This window comes from Protopterus annectens, chromosome 5.part0, assembly GCF_019279795.1.
Source record: "Protopterus annectens isolate FY-2018-M chromosome 5.part0, PAN1.0, whole genome shotgun sequence".
In the NCBI taxonomy this organism is placed as follows: Eukaryota; Metazoa; Chordata; order Ceratodontiformes; family Protopteridae; genus Protopterus; species Protopterus annectens.
This window is the reverse complement of record NC_056735.1, coordinates 433881024-433904103: the sequence shown is the minus strand read 5'-3', so window position 1 is coordinate 433904103 and position 23080 is coordinate 433881024.

Below are 23080 nucleotides of genomic sequence, written 5' to 3'. Positions count from 1 at the left end.
TGAAAAATAGAGACATATTTTAAATATTGCTCTTATAAACTTGGAAAGTTGGGAGAGTAACAGGGCTCATTTTAACATAATTTTCTGAAGGACTTGACATATGAAACTCAAAAGTATGTCATTATTTAGTGACTTCAATCCTCAGATCATCCCAGTGATTTTCCAAAAAAACACAAATTTTATGAGGAACATGTGATGCCCGTGCAGTGGCCCAGTAATCAAAGAGCATCAATCCTCACCACTAGCACCAGTGAGGGGTGTGCACATTGGGAGGATAACAAGTACACACACAGTAAAGTACAATTTCCCATAAGAGCACACATATATCACATTCAGTCTGGGGCTGGTTTCTCCCTTTCTCTCCAGATCCACAATAAGGGTCCCCACTGGCACAACTAAAACAGTTAAAACAGTCATTGTCAGATAATTTGGAAAGTACATTTACAGCTTTACCATGGAGTAAAGGGGTCAGGAACCATGCCCAGCACCTTTGGTCAACATCATACCATTAACATACCCTCTCAAACGTATGAATGAAACTATCAAAATTATCCCCCTTTGTAAACTGCAGAAGAAATTTACTGACTTTTGTGCTTCTGGGGTCCAGTTACTTCCTTCTCTATTATCTCCATGACTCTGGCGAAGAGTCAGCATCTCCTTTTCATGCTGCCTCTGCCTCTTCTTCTCCTCAGCTTCCATTTCCAAATGCCTTGCCTTCAACTTAAGTCTCTTTAGCTCTAGATGGGTTTCTAAGTCCTCTGCAGAAAGGTTGAGCTGTCCATTCCCCGAGTGTTGTACATCTCCACGGCTAGTCTGATCTTCCTCCTGGTTGCTATTTTTTGATGAAGCTGTGACAAAAGCTGCAATCTTGTCTGCCTTAGTCAGGTTTCCATGCACCAGTCCTTTAGTCTGGCACATCTCAGCCAACTGGCTCTTAGTCAGTTTGCCATATTCCTCTGCTGACATGCTTGCCTGCTCTCCCTGACTAACTAAGCTAACAAAGAAATAAAACAATTGTGATCTGAACTTTGAATATTTACTGTGTGGTTGATTTAGAGTTCAAAAACACCTGCAGTGATAACCATACACAACCTACAGGAATTCACTATTCACACCAGTACAAGCCAATTAGTATGTGGTGTGGCTAACTCACCACTATCAAACAATTAATATTTGATGTGGCTATCCCACCACTACCAAACAATTAATATGTGACACCCATGCACTGGCCCAGTAATCAAGAAGCCTCAATCCTCACCACTAACACCAGTGAAAGGTGTGCACATTGGGAGGATAACAAGTACACACACACAGTAAAGTACAATTTCCCTTAAGAGCACACAGATATCACAGTCAGTCTGGGGCTGGTTTCTCCCTTTCTCTCCAGATCCACAACAAAACTCCCCACTGACACAGCTATAGGGTACAGATCTCAGCCTAGTGGTCAAGCAAAAACCTCCAGCACCCTCTCTGTCCAACCAGTGCTTTGTATTCCTGCCCAAGTAGCTGACACACACACACACTTTGAGATATGAGTTATATACAACACACAGACACTCCTGGGGAAAGCTGGCACAGGTTCTCCAGCTATGCCTCCTTCTCTCCAGACTATGAAGTAGAAACCACTGCCACCAACCATTAATATCAGCTACTATAATGCCCGTCCCAAAGGGTGACCTATTTCACTGGGCAATATTACTGTTATCCAAATAGTAAGTGTGACCCAGGGCTAAAGCTATTGGAGTGGCTTGGAAAGTATTACAGAATACATGCAATGTACTCTAAGAGCTTAAATTATCTCTACACAAAACAGCCACAGTTGAAAGGTTTAAAAATATTTAGTAATATATAATAAAAACACAAGACAAATCTTATTACTTCAACACAATGACATTACAAAGTTCAGAGACCACAGGAAAATGTTAAAATAATATTGTAGGACAGGCTGACATAAATATAGAATACAGCTAGATGAATCTTCCTATTTCTATCTATCTCTAAGAGAAATACTAAGATCTAAGATCCTACTCACATAAAGAGCAAGTAGGTGCAGGTGAGTGTTTAGGTTCAGACAAAATCCAAAATGCCCTCCTTTCTTTCTGTCCTTAAATTGTTAACACAGTACTGCTGAGTCATTTCAGATTGCGTAATTCTTAACAGTTATGATTTAGTTGCCCAGGCTCACAGAAATTAAAATTTACATTTCTTTTTGTAATCTGCACTGCAGGAAGCCACAGCAATAAAAGACATTTTACATGTAAAATCTAGTAATTAACTCTTGTCCTAATACAATAGCAAGAACTCCTTAGTCCAGACATCCTGTCTCCAAGCTTGGGATCAGTCATAAAATGCTTCACTTATCAGCTTTCTTCCACCAGTGTGCACTCTGGTTACATTTTTGAAGCTCAGAACATATCACACAGTTTTCTCTCATTTAGTTTTCTTACATTTGTAAAACAGACTGTGGATTACATTAATTTTTACAAATGGTATAGAATTATTTACAAAATTCTATCTAGCTAGGCTGACAGCCTTCACAGAACAGACCAAAGATATGAACCAAAAATCTGGACAGTTGAGAGGTATAATGAGCAAGGGTCATTGGATGTGAAAGTGGTAGCCCAGACTCTGGCATCAGGTTGTGTGGAATCAGAGATCACATACGCCAGTGGCTGGATGGAGCTGCTGCATTGTAATTATTGATGATATATATTGTAAAGACATGCAGTTGCAGGGAACGATGTGGTTAGTAGTGGGTATGCTAAGGAATTGTAGGGCATGCTGTCACACTCTAATGGGGTGTCCCACAATGGGAGACATCAGACATACAGTGTCCATGACCTGTATGATGGCCTTAGTTAGGTGTGATTGCCTATCCACGAGATAGTAGGAAGCTATGTCAGCCAAAAAATGTGACTTGCCGAGGTGTCTCAGTTTTGGAGCCTGAAGAGTATTAATGGCCCTTTAAAAGAAAATGGACATGGCCAGTTGTGTTGGCTTCTGTGGTCATAGCTGAAAGTGATGGCATCTCAGGAACAGTCTATTCTATCTAGTTATGTCTAGCTTGTGACTGACTACCTAACATGTGCGCCCTTCCATGGCAATGGACAGCAAGATGTGTAGTCACAGATGAAAGGACTGGCACCATCTCCCTAAAGTATGCATCAGTGGATACAATGTTTAGCGCCCTTGAACCAGAGCAGCACTATCTGCTCCCTCTCCTTATGCTCATTGCCATTGTGCAGGAGATGCCTGATCCTATAAAGCATGCGAGGGTTGCATGCCATCTTCCAAGACTGAAAGCACACTCACCATCTCCACAGCGGTATGCATAGCAGCTGTATTGATCTGGATCACTGGTCTGTGCATCTTCTGATTAATATCAAGTGTTGTACCTAAGTCAAAGACAGAAATGGCATCAAAGCAGCACAGCAGACAAGCACATCTCTCTCCTGTAGGCTGTATACAAATGCCAAAGGCAGTAATACTCAAAGATGCTGCATGGGTTGAGGGCACCTGTGTAGCCTGAGTGAGGATTAGAGTTATAGGATGTCCACCAAACACTGTTGAGGCTATGGCCTAGGCTTGTCCCTGCATAAGTTTCTCGTATGTGGGAGATTTGAGCAAACACTTCTGTGTTAGTCTTGGCATCAGTGCCATTGTGTCATAAGACTGTTTTCTGTATAAATGGCATCATTATCTGCCACGGATTGCCTGGTGACATCAGACACATGTAATCCTATTGGGCTCAGACACCCCTTTTGGAGAATGTGTGACATAAAAATGCACATATAGCAGCACTGACATAAATGGGTAACATCTCATCACAAACCACTCGCATGACAGAATCTATGAAAAGAGTATGGATACCTATAAACCCTACTGAGTAGTGTGTTAAAATTGAAGACCATATGTAGCCTGGGGACAGATAAGCATATGCTTCTTTCTGAATAAATCATGCTTGACATGCAGTGCATTCTACATTAATGTAACAATTAATGCTAAGCTGGTTAATACCCTACAAACAGCTATACATGAAACAACAGACCAACTCTGACATCCACACCCCCTACTAGGTATGAGAGTCTGCAGCCCATCCTCAGCTACGACAACTATGAACACCTCGGTTTCTGTAAAACTTTCTTTTTTGGTGGTCTACTTGGTGGACTTCATCTTGGTAAGATTCAACACATCATAGGTTCATAGGTTCATGTGTCAGTTCTAAGCTAGCTGCCCTTGTGGGTCATTTTAGCTCTAGCAAGTTTTCCTTTTTGTGCTCAAAATAACATGTCCCATTTGGTTATAGATTGGCTTTAACCATCCTATGGTTAGCAATTATATATTATCCCTATTGTGAATAACTGGGTTCATACTATAAATAATCTGAGAGGACCCATAAATGGAATAAAGTATTTAGGAGCTGCCTTGGTCCATTAATAGTACAGGGGCAGTCTGGGGTCAATTTTCAGTTTCCCATCTATAGGTTTAAGTTATGCTTGAATATGGAAAGGGAAGAACTTTGGTTTATGTAGATGGGGGTCTATTCCTCAGCAGCAGTATCCTCTGAAAGATATACCTGCCCCTCCAAACCATTCTGTTGATGTTGCAGAAGAGGTTTAGATCCTAGACTGAGTATTTCTTATGCCATTTGACTTGCAGATGTGAAGTAAATCCAACAGTAATGAGTCAGAGGATGGCTTGTATGCTAGACATAAGTCACCTCTTAACAGTCTGTAGGATACCAAGTATAGTGACAGGGCTTTGAGTCAGTCCTTGTAGGACATGTTGTTTAGGCCATATATCCTTTTAGTAAGGCATTTCTGTGGACATTCCAGTTGTTGCATTTGTCTACACAGATATACACCCAAGGGGACATTATATTCAATGACTGGCCTAATGAAGGCTGAGTAAAGGGAACTATGAAATACCTAGATCTAGACACAGTCTCTTAGTTTACAAGCTGTGCAGCATAGAAGTACTTTCTTAGAACAATAGTTACATGTTGATCAAGTGTTAGGTCAAGGTCCACATAAGTTCCCATATCCTGAACAACTGGATCAACTTTTAAGGGTGAGCTGTCAACGTCATCATTTCCTGTGGTAGATAACTTTCCAAAGTATACCATACTGCATTTTTTGGCATTAAGTTTTAGTCCATGATTTATTAAGTTTTAGTTCATGATTTTAGCACCAGTTGTTTATTTGAGACAAACCTTCCTGTGGGATGGCTAAGCCATTTGGAGATTCATTGACTTTTCCTAGCATGCAGTCATTTGCAAACTTATTCAGCTAGAGTGCTTTGCTATTGTCTTTTACTTCAGAACAGTAGATGACAAACAAGAGAAGACTCAGCACAGAGGCCTAGGAGACCCCACTTTTGACTGGTCTCTTTGTGTGGAGGTAACTTTCCCTATTTTTGATTATCTCTGTCTCATCTGTGAGTCAGTTGGCAATCCATCAGGAGACATAGTTTTTTCCAAGTTTATTTAGCTGTTCCAATATGCCTGAGTGGTGAATTGTGTCAAAAGTTTTGACCAAGTCATGGTATGTGATGTGTACTGTTTTGCCTTCATCCATTGCTTCGGTGACCTTTTCAAAAAATTCCACAAAGTTGCGTAAGGATAACTTGCCCTTGACAAACCCAAACTCTGATAGGTCCAGTGTTGGTATGTTCCCTATGTCCTGAATGATTAATTCTATGATAAGTCTTTCCATGCCTTTGCATATAAGGCTGGTCAGGTCTATATTATATCATCGAATGCTTAAAACAAAGAATGATGAATAATCAACCCCATGTAAGTGAAAGCTTTCAATCTCAAAAGCTCAGAACAGCTATTCTTTTCCAAGGTAAAAAGAATCACTGTTCCAAAAAAAAAAAAAAAAAAAAAAAAATAAGAAAAAAAAAATTTAAATAATACATAAATATACCAACTCTGAGATCGCACTACAGTGACGAAAATGGCAAAGTAATGGAAGCGGCCAAGCAAATTAGTGGATTCTTTCCCTGGGAAAGAATTTGCTTAAAAGCCGCTTCACTATTTTGCCTTTTCATTGTTTTAAGTTCGAGCAAGATACATTCGCTAGAATGTGTCTTCGGTCATCTAATAGGAACCTGGCTGGTCAGTGGGTCTGTAATTGCCTAGGTCTGTGGAAGATCCTTCCTTATACAGGTTAATGACTGCAACTGTTCTACATTTGTTTGATACAAAATCTGTATGGAAGTTGAGATTAAACACTGTTGCTAGAGGTGTGGCTAAACATAGCTCATGCTATTTAAGATGCAACCAGGGATATTGTCAGGATCCATTGATTCAGTAGTTTTAACTTTTGATAGCACTTTAAGGACATGGTCTTGTGTGATAGCTGGAGGCAAGCCAGTTTCAGGTATATCTTAAAGGACAGAGAGAGAGAGAGAGAGAGAGAGAGAGAGAGAGGTACAGCTAGAGCTAAATGTATCATCCAGTAGATTCACTACATCTTCAGCCTCAGTGTAAGTAATGTAGGTTGATAGATTAGTACTAGGCTAACTGTCTTTGTGGGCCATTTTAAGCCTAGCCAATTACCTTGTGTGAGAATCAAATCCTGCACCTTGTGTTTGTAAGGCAAATACCTTAACCATTATACCAACCTCCCACTTCATAGTCAGCTCAGCACATTGCTGTACTGTGCTTTTCAGATTACAAACACAACTAAAATGTGCCTTGAGATTGTATTTGGCTTGGGTGGCTATTTTAGCCTCAAACCTGACTTTGATGAATTTTATTAAGCTTCTGAGTTTTTGTTTATTTTAGTGACAAGGGTGCTAACATTCTGGGAATTACTCTTCTTACTTTTGGTCGACATACTTTTCCTTCTACTATAAAGCTTGTAGATATTATGATTCTGCCATGTGGGCTTGTTTCTGGGGTTTGCCTTGCACTTCTTCCTACATGGTATAGTTGCATCTATGCAGCTGTTTACATGCTGGTATAGTATGGCGGTGTGCATTTCTGCATATTCAGTGGAGTTAACTGGGTTTGGTGGGGATTTGAATCTTATCAATGTATCACTTACGAGTAGGCAGTTTGTCTTAAAGAAATTTCTAAAGGTACCTTGGGTGGAATGGATCTCTGGTTTTAGTTTTATTTCAAAGGAGAATGCTTAATGGTCACACCTAACAAGTGATGAATATATGCAAGGGATGGAGCAAGATGCTCTCAAATTAGTAAGAACAAGATACAAGATGTTACTCCCGCTAGTGGGTACTCTGACTAATTGTGCGAGGGTATTTGTGTGACAAAGTCCAAGAATCTGTGTTTGTGCACTAGTGGTGGTGTAGGTTTCCCAGGCTACAGTTGGATAGTTTAAATCACCTAGGAGAATGGTACTGCATTTAATACTGAGTGATTCTAGTTCCTGTTGATAGGTATTGTGGCTTTCTTTTTCCATTTAGAGGGTACTACAGCTAGCTAATATGTGGTACGGGACCTTTCTGATAGTTATTTGGGCATGAAGAAGCTGTAGTGCATCATGCTGCTTTACGTGTCTTGATATGAATCTATTCTGGATTTAAAGGCATAATCCTTAATTTTTGCAGAGGTTTTTGGATATCGTTGGGCTGTTTTCTTCTTGTCTATTCTGGATTTAGACTGACATCGCCACCTTTTTTCATGTCCTGAACAGTTACTAGTCTAAATATGTGAAGGCATTATAGCCCTGCACAGCTGGAGTGTTCCCTACTATTTTAGACCATGTCTCAGTCAGTACACAGATGCCAATATCTTACAGGGTGAGAGGGACTTGTACGGAGTGGAGTTTCTTGTTCAGGCTCATAGCATTGCTCAGTAACACCTTTGTGTTTTCCTTTGCTTCTTTCATTATGTTGGTAGCTTTACATTGTTTTTGGTATGCAATGACATATTAGGTACCCTTAGCAAACTTGGTGTTAAGTCCTTTTATGGCCACCTATAGCATTCCTTTTCTGATGCTTGCCATAACTACCACAGAAAAGGTATAAAGTATATGAGAGTCATCTGCAGTGGTCGTATAGTAACACCTCACTCTCCTGGATGGTCACTTTTTTCAGACGTTGCCTCAGCTTTGGAACCCAAGGTAATAAATGTACACCTGTGTGCTACATATTTATTTAGACTATGTGTATCACTGTTTGAGATATCTGTTATGACTCCCAACCCCATATGCTGCCACTCAACTGTCCTCTATTATTCTGTGAAACTTTCTTCCTTTCCTATGCAAATTGCTGCTGTGGGGATGTTAATCATGAAAGCCATTCCCACATCAGTGTAATTAAATCTAGTAATAAAGAGAACACCCTATCACCTCACAATATACCATACCTCTTTCAATGTACAGGAACCAACATTCCTAAGTATGTCCTCTATAAACAAATAACTACTGCTGTGCATGCCTCACCAACAGTTGTGCATTTCAGTGTCATGTCATTGTGGTATGTTTCCATACCCACATACACCATCTCATCTGTTTTCCTGTTGCTGCCATACACTATGGGTGTTTAGTAAAGTGCAAAGTTACATTACTAGGTATCTCAGTTATGCCTGCTTTAAAATCCAGTATGCTACTGCAATAAACTCTTGATAACTCACTTGCTTGTCTCACAGAAAGAGGCCATCTTATAATAAAAATCCATTCAACAGGTGCCACATGCAGAGGCATTTTCTGGATTCTACTCCAGGCTTTTCCTATTTCCAAAAAAGAAGAGTCGAGTAGACCCAGACTAGACCTCTCAAAGCTATACAAAAATGTACTGGTCCACAAATTTAAAGTATTTAACTTTCAACACTTGATGCTCATAATTCTGCCTATGGTGTGGATGGAAACTTTGGATCTGAAGAACAGCTAATTATATATCCCCATTCTGCAGGAACACAGACAATTCCTACATTTCAGAACAGGGAGATTTCACTTCCAGTGTTGTGCCTTACCATTTGACATATTTATTGCAATTAGAGTTTTCAGCAGATATCGGGCATTAGAAATTGCCTTTTGCAGGTCCAAAGGAATCTATATTTCCCTTTACCAAATTGATTGCCTGATCCAGGAAGTATCTCTAGAAGAGCTTCACAGAGTCATTAAAACAACCATGGACTGCTTTCAGAAGGTGAGCCTTACCCTAAGCATCCAAAAGTCCTAATTACACCCTACTACCAGAGTTAACTTCCTGGGGGCAGTCCTGGATTCTGTCCAACAGAAAGCATTTCTAAATCATTACAAAATGCTGTCTCACTCTGTCAAGCTACTTCAGCCATATCCACACTCATATTGTACCTCAGTCACAGACTTCCTCAGGCTACTGGGGCACATGGCATAATTTATCCTAGCAGTGCCCCTAGCCATGCTCCATGTGATGATGCAAAAGTTACTACAAATGTGCTGGTCTCTGCAGCAACATTTTATGCATTGCAGTATTCCCTTCCTTCCATATTTGAAGAAAGAGACATTATGGTGAGATGGCAACATCAGAGCCAAGTTAGGTGTTCATTTCAAGCTTACAGGAACCTTGTCAAGCTCCAACCATGGGCAGATGAATCTCATCTTGGGAGGGACATTTAGAAAAGAGAGTACAAGAGACATAGTGCAAGATCAAGGCAAGATCAAGGCAAACCGACACATAAACATAAAAGAGGTGATGAAAGTTATCCTAGCCGCAAGGGCCTTCAACAACAAACTGATGCCAGGACATATCAAAATCCTAACAGAATACACCACCATCATATTGTACATCATTTGGAGGTGTGGGGTTACTCACTCACACCACATGTACAGACTGGCCATGGAATTCTGGTAATTAACTTAACAGTTGTAGGTCTCAACAATTCCCACCTACATCCTAGGTCAGGAGAAATGTTTAGCAGATGCTTTGATTAGAGGACTCCTGGATCACAATGAATGGTTGTTAAAAGGGAGGTCTTCCACAACTTATTCCAACTAAGATGAGTTTCTGAAGTAGATCTCTTCACTTCTACTCAAGACTGGCAGCTGAAAAAGTTCTGCACCAGATCTTCCCAGGAGACAGCATGGAAGACATTTGCCATATCTACTTGAACAGGCATTTTCTTTTATACTTTCCCTTCATTATCCCTTATTCCCATGGTACTGCAAAAAAAATGAGAACAGATGGTGGAAAGATGATCCTAAGTGTACCAGACTGGCTGAAACAACACTGGTTCTCCTTTCTGATCTTCCTCAGTGGGGGAAGGACAAGATCATTACCTCTTTGCAAGGACCTCCTTACCCAGAGCAAAGGATCTGTCATTCACTCCAGTATGAAAACCCTGAACCTGACATGTTGGATAATTTGGTCCTAATTCCTGCTATACATAGTTTTTCTAAGGATGTGATTTCTGTGCTGACAGAAGCAAGAAAACTGAGTACCTGAAAGTCATATATTGTTAACTAGGAAAGTTTTTTAATATGGTACAACACTAAAATCATATGTTCCAGAAAAGCTGCATTAGCCCTTGTCTTAATACTTATCACACTTATACAAAGAAGCATTGTCCTACTCTTCAGTCAAGGTGCATGCTTCTGTTAATTTTGCATGACTACCTATGTTCCTGCCTGCTTACACTCACCCCAAAATGAAGCAGTTCCTTCTTGGAACTCTGCACCTGAGGCCTTCCCCTGAAAGCAACGGGTTTGTAAGTCAGACCTCAGTTTTCTTACCATTATAATCTGAATGTTGCTGTGTACTCATTCTGTATATAATATTTTGATTAAAAAGACTATGATGTATTTTCTGCTCTTTGAGTTCGGACCATTGCTGAAAAGCTTCACTAGACCAGTCCACTTACCCAGTGAACAAATTGTAAGTAAACAAATAAATAAAAGGAGGTAAAGGTTGGCTTCTAGACTAATGCTGAATACAACCTGTATCTTTCCTTTCCCTCATCCATGTGTTCTCCCACCTTATAGGTTACTCCCCATATCTTGTTTGGAGCCCAGTCCTCCCATCACCAATTGTCTACCACTTGTTGATCTGTGTCTATCCACTGTTGTCCCCAACTTTTTAGTCTTTACTAAACCACCTGCTTGTGTTTTTACTTCTATTATAGATATATATATATATATATATATATATATATATATATATATATATATATATATATATATCCCTCTAACATGCATTCTCTACTACCCTCCCCAGCTACCTTTTCTTATCTTATATGTCATTCTCTGCCCAGCTATAATTTCTTATGGTTATCTTTTCATGATTTTATCTGCTTCTTATTCCCACTTTTACACTTCTAATATTTGCCCCTTTCTCCCCATCTACATAATGAATTTGGTTTGCACTAGTATGTGCTGGCCTTCCTTGATCTGTCCAGTGTGCATGTGTGTGTGTGTGTGTGTGTGTGTGTGTGTGTGTGTGTGTGTGTGTGAGAGAGTGCATGCACGTGTGTCTGTGTGTGTCAGCAATGATGTACTTCATTGTACTTGTGAGCATGCATAGCCTTGCATACATTTGTCTGCCTTTCTGTAATGTTAACCCAGAGGCATTATATAAAATCAGTTAAGGAACAGCAGACAGCAGGTTGCTAGTGCTGTTCCTCAACTGATCGTGCATAATGTCAGTTGTCCCTATAACACTGCTCCATTAATTTAGTATAAATTATTTTTTTCTGACTATTGGTACAACACAAGATCCAATTCACATCTAAACAGCTATGGGCCATTATAAAATAAGGGATGCTTGATGTGTATTGTTGCACAGCTGCAAAATGATATGCTTGATAATAAAAAAAGTGCAGTTAGCATGGTTAAGAAGCAGAAACAAAATAATAAATTATATTTAGCTAAGAAACTGTCTCCATTTGATACTAAGATGGATACTTAATGTTAAGTCCAGAATTGTAGTTAGGTATCTGGCACCCTATGCACTTCGAATGGCCTTCAATCTCATCTCAATGTTGTGGAATTAGAAAAACAGAAAGGAAAAAGTCTTCTCAAAGTTTAAGACCAAAAGCTGATCTGCTTTGAAACTGTGGCAAGCTGTTTGCTAAACATGCAGTAATCAGATTGCTACAGTTATATGTGCCACACACTCAGCACTTTAACCATGACCATAGATGCAGTATTAGTATTTATCTATAAAGCCAAAATATCTTTGCTGCTTCCACTCACACCTTCAGCACCAGACAATTGCACCACCAGCACTTTACACACAGGGAACCTGTCCCTTTCAACCTTTCCTAGTTACTGCTCTGGCTAAACACTTGAGTCAAGATGGTATCTAGATTTCAAAATTATGTTTCTTCTCTAAAAAATTGAAAAAGACAAATCAAAAATGTTTATTTTCTATGTAGTATATAACATTGTAATGTCCAGTTTAGGCACACATACAGATGAACTGCAGAAAATAAACAAAAAAATAGAACTGAAAAGAAATGCAAAGTTTGAAACCAGTAAATTCAGAAATGCAGAACAGCAACAGCATGGGATTGCAGCTATATGTTTTTTACGCACAATAAAAAAGAACTAGCATAAACTGTAGTTCTCCAAGTGTTAATGAAGAGAGAAAATGTATTTCATGTACAAGTATCCAAGAATAGGATACAGAAAAGCACTACCTGATAAAAGCATTCTCAGTGGTTTTATGGACTATGCTGTCTCTTGATTTGTGAGTACTTCAAATCAGAGGGTGACAATAGCCAAAATACAAATGAAAATGGAAAGAACTGCATGAAAACGAGTGTAGAAAGCTCTTTTTAACAAGAAATATTTACAAGATAATCACATTTCAAGAGATGTACAAACTAAGGAGTATGTAGCTATTGTGCTGGCAATTATCGTTAAAAAGGGATTTGTCCATTAACAGCCAAGTGTACAATACATGTAAGAAATGGACCAATAGTATGTAGACGTGCAAGCAAATGCAACAAACAAATCAAACTGCAAACAAGGCATTGTATGTCACGCATAAATATAAAACTTCAGATTGCAATATATGTATGCAGGGGCAGATGAAACAAAAGGAATCTGAAAAGTGAAATGCTGAGATAAAACACAAAATCAGGATATTTGTATTAACAATGTACAAGACAGGTAATTCATCTAAATCATAACTGTCTCTTAAAATAATGAATGGAAAAGGAAATATCCATCAGAACAATATTGTCTAGTAATAGTGGAGATGACCCTGTTTATACAAAGTTAGAAACTACGCTATATTTGAAAACTCTCAGACAAGGACATTTGCTTACTTTTCAAGTAAACATTGACAAAAGAAGGAATAATATGTTCCTGAAAAGATGAATCTGCAGAATACAGTATTATGTTTCAAGTGCAAAGCTCATCATTACTGTATAAAGTAACTTCAAAACAGAAAGAAAATTAACCTCAGTATGGCAGACAAGAATATAGGAATATGCACAATACTACGAGGACGCAATACCTTATTTTAAAATAAAATTAAACTAAAGAATTATCAAGTAAAGATTTTTATAGATGATAGTGTAAAGCCCCACACAAGGACACAGGAGAATTTCATATCATTGGAGAAAATGTATGTAGTAGTTGAAGAAACAGGAAGAAAACAACAAAGATAAAAAAAACAAGTTCCTACATCCTTATTAACTCCATTATTCATACCACCAAAATATAAACAACCAAATAAATTTTATGTTTTATTTTTATTTCTTCTACTGGAGTCCCCAAGACTGTAATGGATTTAGGTTAAAGTGATTGCCCATAAAGCATTATTTATCGAACTTACCAAAGTCTCTATGTGCTGAACATGAAGTCTACAGAAAATGTAAATGTAATGGTCAGTCCTAATTAGTTAGTGTCATGATGTTAGCAAAATGCAAAAGTAGGTCCACTATGTTTGTAACAACAGAAGAGAAACTGATGATGTCCACTGTACACCATTAGCATCCAGACAAAGTAGAGACAGTGGAGGCTATCAAGACAGAGACTAGCATATCAGCTAGTGAGGAGGGAGTCCAACATCTTCCTAGGAAAAATGGATCTGCAGCAGCTCAGAGGAAGGCATGGGAGAATGTATCCAAAGAATAGGAAAATTATCTTTACCACTAATAAGGATGTTTGCATTTAGGATGTTTCATTGCACAGCTGAATCTCTGGCATATGGAAAGGAACTCATGAGGCTGACAAAGGCAGCATCTACTTGTTAACAAAGGAAGGTAACCTGGCATGCTGGGTACTCAGGCTAGTAAAGATGAAAGACAGCATGCTCCATATATGGACAACTGTGGGCTGGCAGGTTTACATTATTTATGAGCGGATGGGTTACTTGGCTATATCCAGGTGTGGTTAGTTGGTTTACAGTGATAGGAAGGCACTACCATTTCTGGATTGGCCTTTGGATAAATACCTTAGAAGCATGTCATGTAATAGTACATGAGAGTTTCACAGCCAGAAATGACCTCCATAGCTTACCTACTGACATTCTGTTCTATGGAAGAATTAACAGCCACTTCTGTTACATAGATAAAAAGCTTTGAGAGATGGGATCATCATCTAAGTGTCATGTTTTACAACAAGTATGCTTGTATATCTGTAACATAGTTGTAGGCTACACACTCAAGTGCGCTAGCCTCCTCTGTGTATTTAGAGTTAAGTTGCTGCATTTCTGTTATCTGTAAAAAAAGAAAAAATACAAAAAAATAATCTCCCTGCTTTCCCACCTTTCTGTACTAGTCTAGTCTGGTTTTCAGGCTTTGCTGAATCCAGGACTGTGGTTAAGGTTCCTGTGTTGCCCATATCATACTTGAATAGTTAGGTGGCTTCCTTGTTCACTGTGAGAGAGGGAACTCTGAGCAGCCTATCTGTCCCTGTACGAGTGGTCCCAGCCCAGCAACTTGTAGCTCATTGGCCATATTGGGCTAATTTCTATCCTTTTGTTCTCCCTGGTATAAAAATCACTTAGCACAGTTTTTGCGCTTGTATACAGCTCAGCAAAGCTCCTCGTGGTACCCTGCAAAGTCCTACAAGTGGCCGAGAGACAAAGAGAGACTTTGGAAGTGTTTAAGTATTGATTCTTTCTTGTTATATCCCTGAAACGCTAATTCCGCCAAAAACGCGGTTATTCAGTGCTTCTGTGGAACCCTACTGATATCTGCATTGCTTACTGTACTTAAAATTCATTGTTGCACTTTAAAAAGTTACTGTTTGTCATTTTTGCTTGTATATCTGTAACATAGTTGTAGGCAAAACATTCAAGTGTGCTAGCCTCCTCTGTGTATTTAGAGTTATTTAAGTTGCTGCATTTCTGTTATCTGTGAAAAATGAAAAAATACAAAAAAATAATCTCCCTGCTTTCCCACCTTTCTGTACTAGTCTAGTCTGGTTTTCAGGCTTTGCTGAATCCAGGACTGTGGTTAAGGTTCCTATGTTGCCCATATCATACTTGAATAGTTAGGTGGCTTCCTTGTTCACTGTGAGAGAGGGAACTCTGAGCAGACTATCTGTCCCTGTACGAGTGGTCCCAGCCCAGCAACTTGTAGCTCATTGGCCATATTGGGCTAATTTCTATCCTTTTGTTCTCCCTGGTATAAAAATCACTTAGTGCAGTTTTTGTGCATGTATACAGCTCAGCAAAGCTCCTCGTGGTGCCCTGCAGAGTCCTACAAGCGGCCGAGAGACAACGAGAGACTTTGGAAGTGTTTAAGTATTGATTCTTTCTTGTTGTATCCCTGAAATGCTAATTCCACTGAAAACGTGGTTATTCAGTGCTTCTGTGGAACCCTACTGATATCTGCATTGCTTACTGTACTTAAAATCCATTGTTGCACTTTAAAAAGTTACTGTTTGTCATTTTTGCTTGTATATCTGTAACATAGTTGTAGGCTACACACTCAAGTGTGCTAGCCTCCTCTGTGTATTTAGAGTTATTTAAGTTGCTGCATTTCTGTTATCTGTGAAAAAAGAAAAAAATAAAAAAAAATAATCTCCCTGCTTCCCACCTTTCTGTACTAGTCTAGTCTGGTTTTCAGGCTTTGCTGAATCCAGGACTATGGTTAAGGTTCCTGTGTTGCCCATATCATACTTGAATAGTTAGGTGGCTTCCTTGTTCACTGTGAGAGAGGGAACTCTGAGCAGCTTATCTGTCCCTGTACGAGTGGTCCCGGCCCAGCAACTTGTAGCTCATTGGCCATATTGGGCTAATTTCTATTCTTTTGTTCCCCCTGGTATAAAAATCGTTTAGCGCGGCTTTGCACGATTTTGCGCATTGGGCAGCGCTGGTTAATTGGGTTTAAACTATTCCTGGCTCCACAAAGTCTGCTCTTCACTTTTTCCCTTGGAACTGCTCTAACTCTCAAATTAAACACTGTTCTAAATCTAAAACCCTGCACTTGCTCATATAAGCAATTTCTATAAGTTAAGTACTAATAATCTAAATAAGCACTACATCATCATATACTCCCCTTGAGTACTTTATCCCCTATTGGTCCTTTCTGATTCAGTTGCAAAGGAGTTCCCTATATTATTCTAGCATGTCCAAAGGTCAGTTACTGTTTCCTCTCCAGTCCAGCTGGTGAATCTGGGAATCTTGAGGCAATGTTACAACTGCCTCATGTACACAGACAACCCTCTCCTCCTCCCAAGTACAAATATATGTGAGGGATGCAACCATATAGCCAAACTGGAGGCTGAGCTCTCTCGACTCAGTACTAGCATAACCAGTCAGGAGGGGAAGGTAACCACACACACCACAAATCCAGTCTCACATAGTCCTACCACAACTGCAGACCAAACACATAAACACACAAAAACATACTCGGAGGCTCTAAATAAAAATCTGCCAAAACAGCAGAGACCTCCAAAGCAGACACCCAAGCAACCGCTACCCCAAAACAAAACACAGGAAACACATAGCTCACAAAGTCAGTGTGCCAAACAGCCACAGCCCTTAAGGCTCAACAACATACCTTATACACTTGTAACAGGTGACTCTATAGTCAGACACACTGACGTCCCGCTCACCAGGCTGAACAAAGAAAAGGTCACAGTGAGATGCCTGTCGGGCGCTAGAATCTGCCACATAACACAAGCACTCAGGTCACTCTAAAGCAAGTACAAATATGACTCAGTCATTGTCCATGCTGGTGTGAATGACCTGAGGTGTACCTCCCTGGACTACATGAAAAGAGACAGAGGAGCTCTCTGATCATGTAGCTCAGGCTGGTATGACCCTGACCTTGAGCAGCATCTTACTCTCACCAAGAATGATGCCTCAGTATAAAGACAAAATGATCAATTTCAGCAATTGGCTTAAGTATTGGTGTCATTCAAAGGGGATCCAGTATCTGTCTGCCTGGGATGACATGCTCGACAAGCCACGTTGCTTCGCAAGGGACGGCTTGCACCTGTGACCCCTGGGCTTTCGGATATTGGCAAAGGCTCTTGCTACCCCCATAGTGCCTTTTTTAGGCAAGGCTCAAAAGACAAACCCACCTCCTTAGACAACACAAATAGAAAGAAACTAAGGGTAATGCTGCTCAACGCCAGAAGTCTAAACCTCAAGATGCACGCTCTCGAAGCCCTCCTCGGTATGGAGAACATTGATGTCTGTGCAGTGACAGAAACCTGGTTCAAGGCTCCCGAGAGCACCCCAGCACTACCAGGTTATACCTCATATCATGCTTTTTGGCCCCAAAACTCAGACCGTACCACAAAAGGAGGGGGAGTATCCATATTCATCAAGGACATCCACACCTCCAGGTTAGTGGCATTGCACGAAGCATCGGAGACCATCCATGTGCAACTAACAGTGGGCAAAACTGCCTTTCAGTTTGTAGCATACTACAGACCACCCACTCAAACTCAGGAAACCCACTCGGCCTTCCTGAAGACACTGGAGAATATGAAGGTCTCTCCAAACACCATCATATTGGGGGACTTCAACTATCTAAACATAGACTGGGAGCATTACTCAAGCCCCAACACCCTAGCCCAGAGGTTCCTAGAATTCATAAACTCAAATGCTATGGAACAATTGGTCACCAGTCCCACAAGAGGGGAAAACATACTAAATCTGATCATCACCAACATGGGAACACAATGTTCCATGCCAGAAGTATACCCCTCATTGGTAAGACCGGACCATAAATTAATTTCACTAGAAATCCACATCCCGCCCCCACCCCCAGCACAAAAGACCACAGTGAAGAACTTCTCAAAAGCTAACTTCACACTTCTTAAAACCAAAGTGGAATCCTTCAAGGCAACTTGGCCAGTGGAAACCACGGCCCTATCTGCTGAATCCTTTATAAACGCATTCTATGGACACCTTCAGGAATGCATGGATCATGCAATCTCAAATAAAACCAAGACCCATTCCCCCAAAGGCAGGCGTCCTGTCTGGTGGACCCCAGCAATAAATAAGCTATACAACAGAAGGAGGAAGCTACTACATGATAGAGCAAAATCCCTAAAAGGGAAGGCATCTCTGATCAGTACTAGCAAAAAACTATGATCACTCATAAAAACATCCAAGGCCACTTTCGAGAGAAAAATTGCACAAGCAACAAAAGATAATCATAAGGCTTTCTTTAGTTATGTTAGAAACCTGGGTGGCAACTCCCAGATATGCTCAGAGTTAGTCCATAATAACAATAAATACACTGAACCCTCAGACATTGCCAACATCCTGGCAGACAGGTTCAGTGCAAACTCCCCCCCCCTCCCCCCCAAAAAGACAAATATCTATCCCAGCAGTGTGTTGCCTCCCTGACATCTCAGATGCCCAGGTGAGAGCCACCCTCTCCAAAGCAAAAAACACAGCATCAATGGGACCGGATGGTGTCCTTGGCTGCATGCTACATGAACTCCAAGAAGAGTTATACCCTCACATAAAGCTGCTATTCAGTCTTAGCCTTACTACAGGATATGTACCCAAAGAATGGCATACAGCAACAGTAGTCCCACTTCACAAAGAAGGTGCCTCTACGTACCCTGGAAACTACCACCCCATAAGCCTGACTAGCCTGGTCTGCAATGCTATGGAGAGGATCATTATGGAGCTCATAAACAAAGACATTGGGGACCTACAGACACTGGACCCTACCCAATTCGACTTTGTCAAGGGCAGATCCTGCCTCCTGAACCTGGTAGATTTATTTGAAACAGTCACCAAGGCCATTGATGAGGGTAAGGTGGTCCACACAGCCTACCTAGACCTCTCAAAAGCCTTTGACACAATATCCCACTCAGGCATCGTAGACAAACTCTCCAGCCTAAATATAAACCCCTATGCCATAAGATGGGTTGCAAACTGGCTCAATGACAGAACCCACATGGTCAGAATTGCTGGAGCCATGTCAGACTCTAAACCAGTTACAAGTGGCGTCCCACAGGGCTTAGTCCTGGGACCTCTCTTATTCAGAATATATTTTTCTGAGGTATAGGCTAACACAGAAGGACTGTGGCTGACCAAGTTCACAGATGACTGCAAACTGGGTGCCATAATTGACTCTCCAGCTGATACAAGCATCCTCCAAAAGGGTCTCATAGAGATGGATAACTGGTGCCAGAGCCATGGTCTTAAACTAAATGCCAAAAAGTGTATAGTTATACCATTTGGCAAAAACAAAGTGCCCTCAAATTACCACATAGGAGGTAATCCATTAAGTACAGAAGAAGTAATTAGGGACCTGGGGACCCAAGTTGATGGTAACCTCTCCTTTGACAACCACATTGCCAAAGTGGTTAGGAAGACCTTCTATATAGCCCACCTTATCATGAAAGGATTCACATCTAGATCAAGGGAGGTCATTGTGCCCCTTTACTCATCCCTCATCAGGCCCATAATTGAATACAATGCCCCATTTGAGATGTACCTTACCCGACACCTGCAGCAACTAGAAAGACCCCAAAAGTACCTCACTAAGAGGAGCAAGGGACTCAAACAGATGCCATATGCTTCTCGGCTAAAGAAACTCCAGCTCTACTCAGTTGCATACCGCCTACTCAGAGGCGATCTATGCCTGATGTACAAAGCCATGTCCAACCCTGATTTAATGGACATGCTCCACCTCAGAAAATCCAAATCCCTTAGAGCTATGCGATTGAGTGACTTGAACCTCAGCACAGAAATAAATAGGACATGCTGGAGGGACAGATTCATAACCCAGAGGCTCCCTTCACTCTGGAATATAATCCCAGTCCATGTTAGGTAGAGCCCCTCACTGACTCTCTTCAAGAAAAATCTTGACGAGTGGATGGGAGATCATAGGTTTACCCCAGGGATCACTTCTGTGTTACTACTAGACAGAAGCACAGTAAATACAACCTTAAAAAGGGCACAGTAAACTCATTCCAAGGGGTGGCGAAAGCCAAACACACTCTGGCTAGGCTTGTAAATGCTCTAGGGCAGATAGCCTAGTATGAACCTATAAACCTATGAACCTATGATATAGATGAATTAATGCCGGTAACCTACAAAAACAAAACTGTGTGTCTGGCTTCAAGGAGGAAGTTCTAGGTGGTCTCCAGATCTACAAAAAGGAATAAGGGGGGCTACATGTGAAGATGTTCTATTCCAGGTATAGGAGAAGAGCACTTAAAAACTACTACCTGTCATCAACTGAGTGTTAATTCACAGAGAAGCTGTAATAGATTTTGTTTACTGCATTAATTAAATATGATAGGATATGAAATGAGATATAAGAGGAACGATTAGCATATTTGTAAATACAGCTTTGTTCTTGAATGTATGTTGGCAATGTTTTCCAAACTAGAGCCATCGGGGATGATATATTGCAATGACTAGAGCCATTGGGTATGATATATTGCAATGTAAGATGTTTTTGCTAAGATGCTCATCAATATTTTTGAACCTTTGTTTTGGTGCTGGAGAACTACTTGATTATGTTCCTCATAGAACCAAAAGTGCTAGTGAAGTTGATAGTTGTTCAGTATATATTCTAAATTAAGGAACTGATCAGCCAATATGTCATAGAGGGCTGCCAAGATAATTTTCTATCTAAAGTCACCATTTTTTCTTCCATATTCTTTTTGTTCATGAGTGTGATGATAATCAAGACTAAACCTAATGGACTTGAGGCCATTTGTTCCCTCATTGTGGACGTCCACTCAGGACCATGGTGCAGATGCGTCATCATTTAGACAATCCTTTGGGTTGGTTATACCCTCATTGGTATCCTTGCTGTAATTTAATTTCTAATGGCACCAGCCCTAGCCCTAGATGGGTGTCTGTGTGATTTACATCACCATAAAATGTAACAATGCCTTCCCTGTTAGGTTCATAGATTAGTATTAGGTTAATCTGCCCTTGTAGATCATTTTCAGCCTAGCCAATTACCCCATGTGAGAATCAAACCCTGCACCTTATGTTTGTAAGATAAACACCTTAACCATTATGCCAATGCTAGGGTGCCTGCTTTCCCAGACCCACCACAAAGGCTGCAACCAAGTGGTGCCTGCCTGAGTCAAATGCATTTCACCAGACCTCAGTTTGCATTGCAGCCCATCCTCCAAAGGTCAATGTCATTCTGCAGCCTGCTACACCCTGGCCACCCACCAGGTTGAGAACGCCCATCCTGCAATGAGAGCTACATTATCCACCCTCTATGCCACAGGAGATAACATGTTTAAAATACCATACGCATACACTTTGATTATTTGAAGTTTATATAAATATTTATAACAATATTTATAACTGTGAACAATATGTCTTATTATGTCTTATTAAGTGACCATCTTGCATGTTCCATGAGAACTTGTAATAAAAACTATCTTTGAATTGTCTATCCTGTAATATTGTTGCATCACTGTATTTTCTTGTTAATATTGTAGTTTATCTTCACCTAGAGTTATATACCTTTTACAAGATTATGACATCATCTTTTTTACTTTCACATATAAATTTTTGTATCTGACTAAGCATGCCAGCTCTAAGCATCTGTTTGTGTTTGTTGGAATATTACAATTACCAAAAGCATGAAGAATAATCATGTAGCCATCTTGTTGTGGCATAATGCAGCTAAACTGCAGATAGACAGAAATATGAGTGATATTAGGAGTTGTTGTTTCACTGTTGTTCAGCAGACAGGAACCTATTAGGTGAAATGAAGTTAGTGGCCGCTGCTCTGACATTCCGTGGTAGCACATGGCACTGCATGAATAAATTGCCACCCTCATTTATTACACTCAATGTTGATGCTACATGGAGTAAATTTTCAACAAGTTTAAAATAAAGTTTATTATATTATCCTGTAAGGCATTACATTACTTTTATGCTGAACACTAGACTGTTATGAGACCGGATAACAGAACATAGTGTAGACCTCACTCTCGTAAGAGTTGCATCTTCCATGGAGGGAACAATATTCTGCATCTCAGAGTTATCTGCATGCTTTGTCAGCTAAAGGAAGTATCTTCCACATCTGAAGAGTCTATGCCAAATAGTAAATGGTTCAACCTTGAGCTGTGTAGTGCTTTAGTAATTACCAGTCTGACTAAAACAGCAATCTTTCCACTATTCATAGCATCTAAATTTCAACTTCATGCTTGTCTCAAATACTGATAAAGGATCATAGTAAAACTTTCTAGAATATGCAGATATGATGTGTAAAAAGTAAGGCTTTCACCTATAGTAATTATGTTTCCAAAGAAAGTTATCAAGTTTAGTAAGCAAAACCGTCTCATGTCTTTCTGCAGTAGATTCTAGATCACCATTTCCAGTTGTTTCTACATTAAACCTGCTAGTCTGATTATTCAATAATACACTGAGCATAAATATCTCTCCGTTGAAATCTGGCACAGTTAAGAATAAATATTGCCACATATTCAGCAATAATCTGTTAGAGTTTTAAACATATTCATGTTGATTTTGTATTGTAAATCTATTGTAAATGTCATATAATATTGTGTTTCACAGCTCCTGATTTTAATAAATGCTATTTCTACCACTACAATGTTTTATTTTGGAGTTCTATCTTCATTTTCCTTCCACATATTGTTGTTAAAATATCATTGCTCACTCATTCAGAAAAGTATATTAATGCTTATTTAATTGCAAAACTATTTAATATGTTCTATCAATACATCACATTCCTATTTCTTACCCTCATTTATTT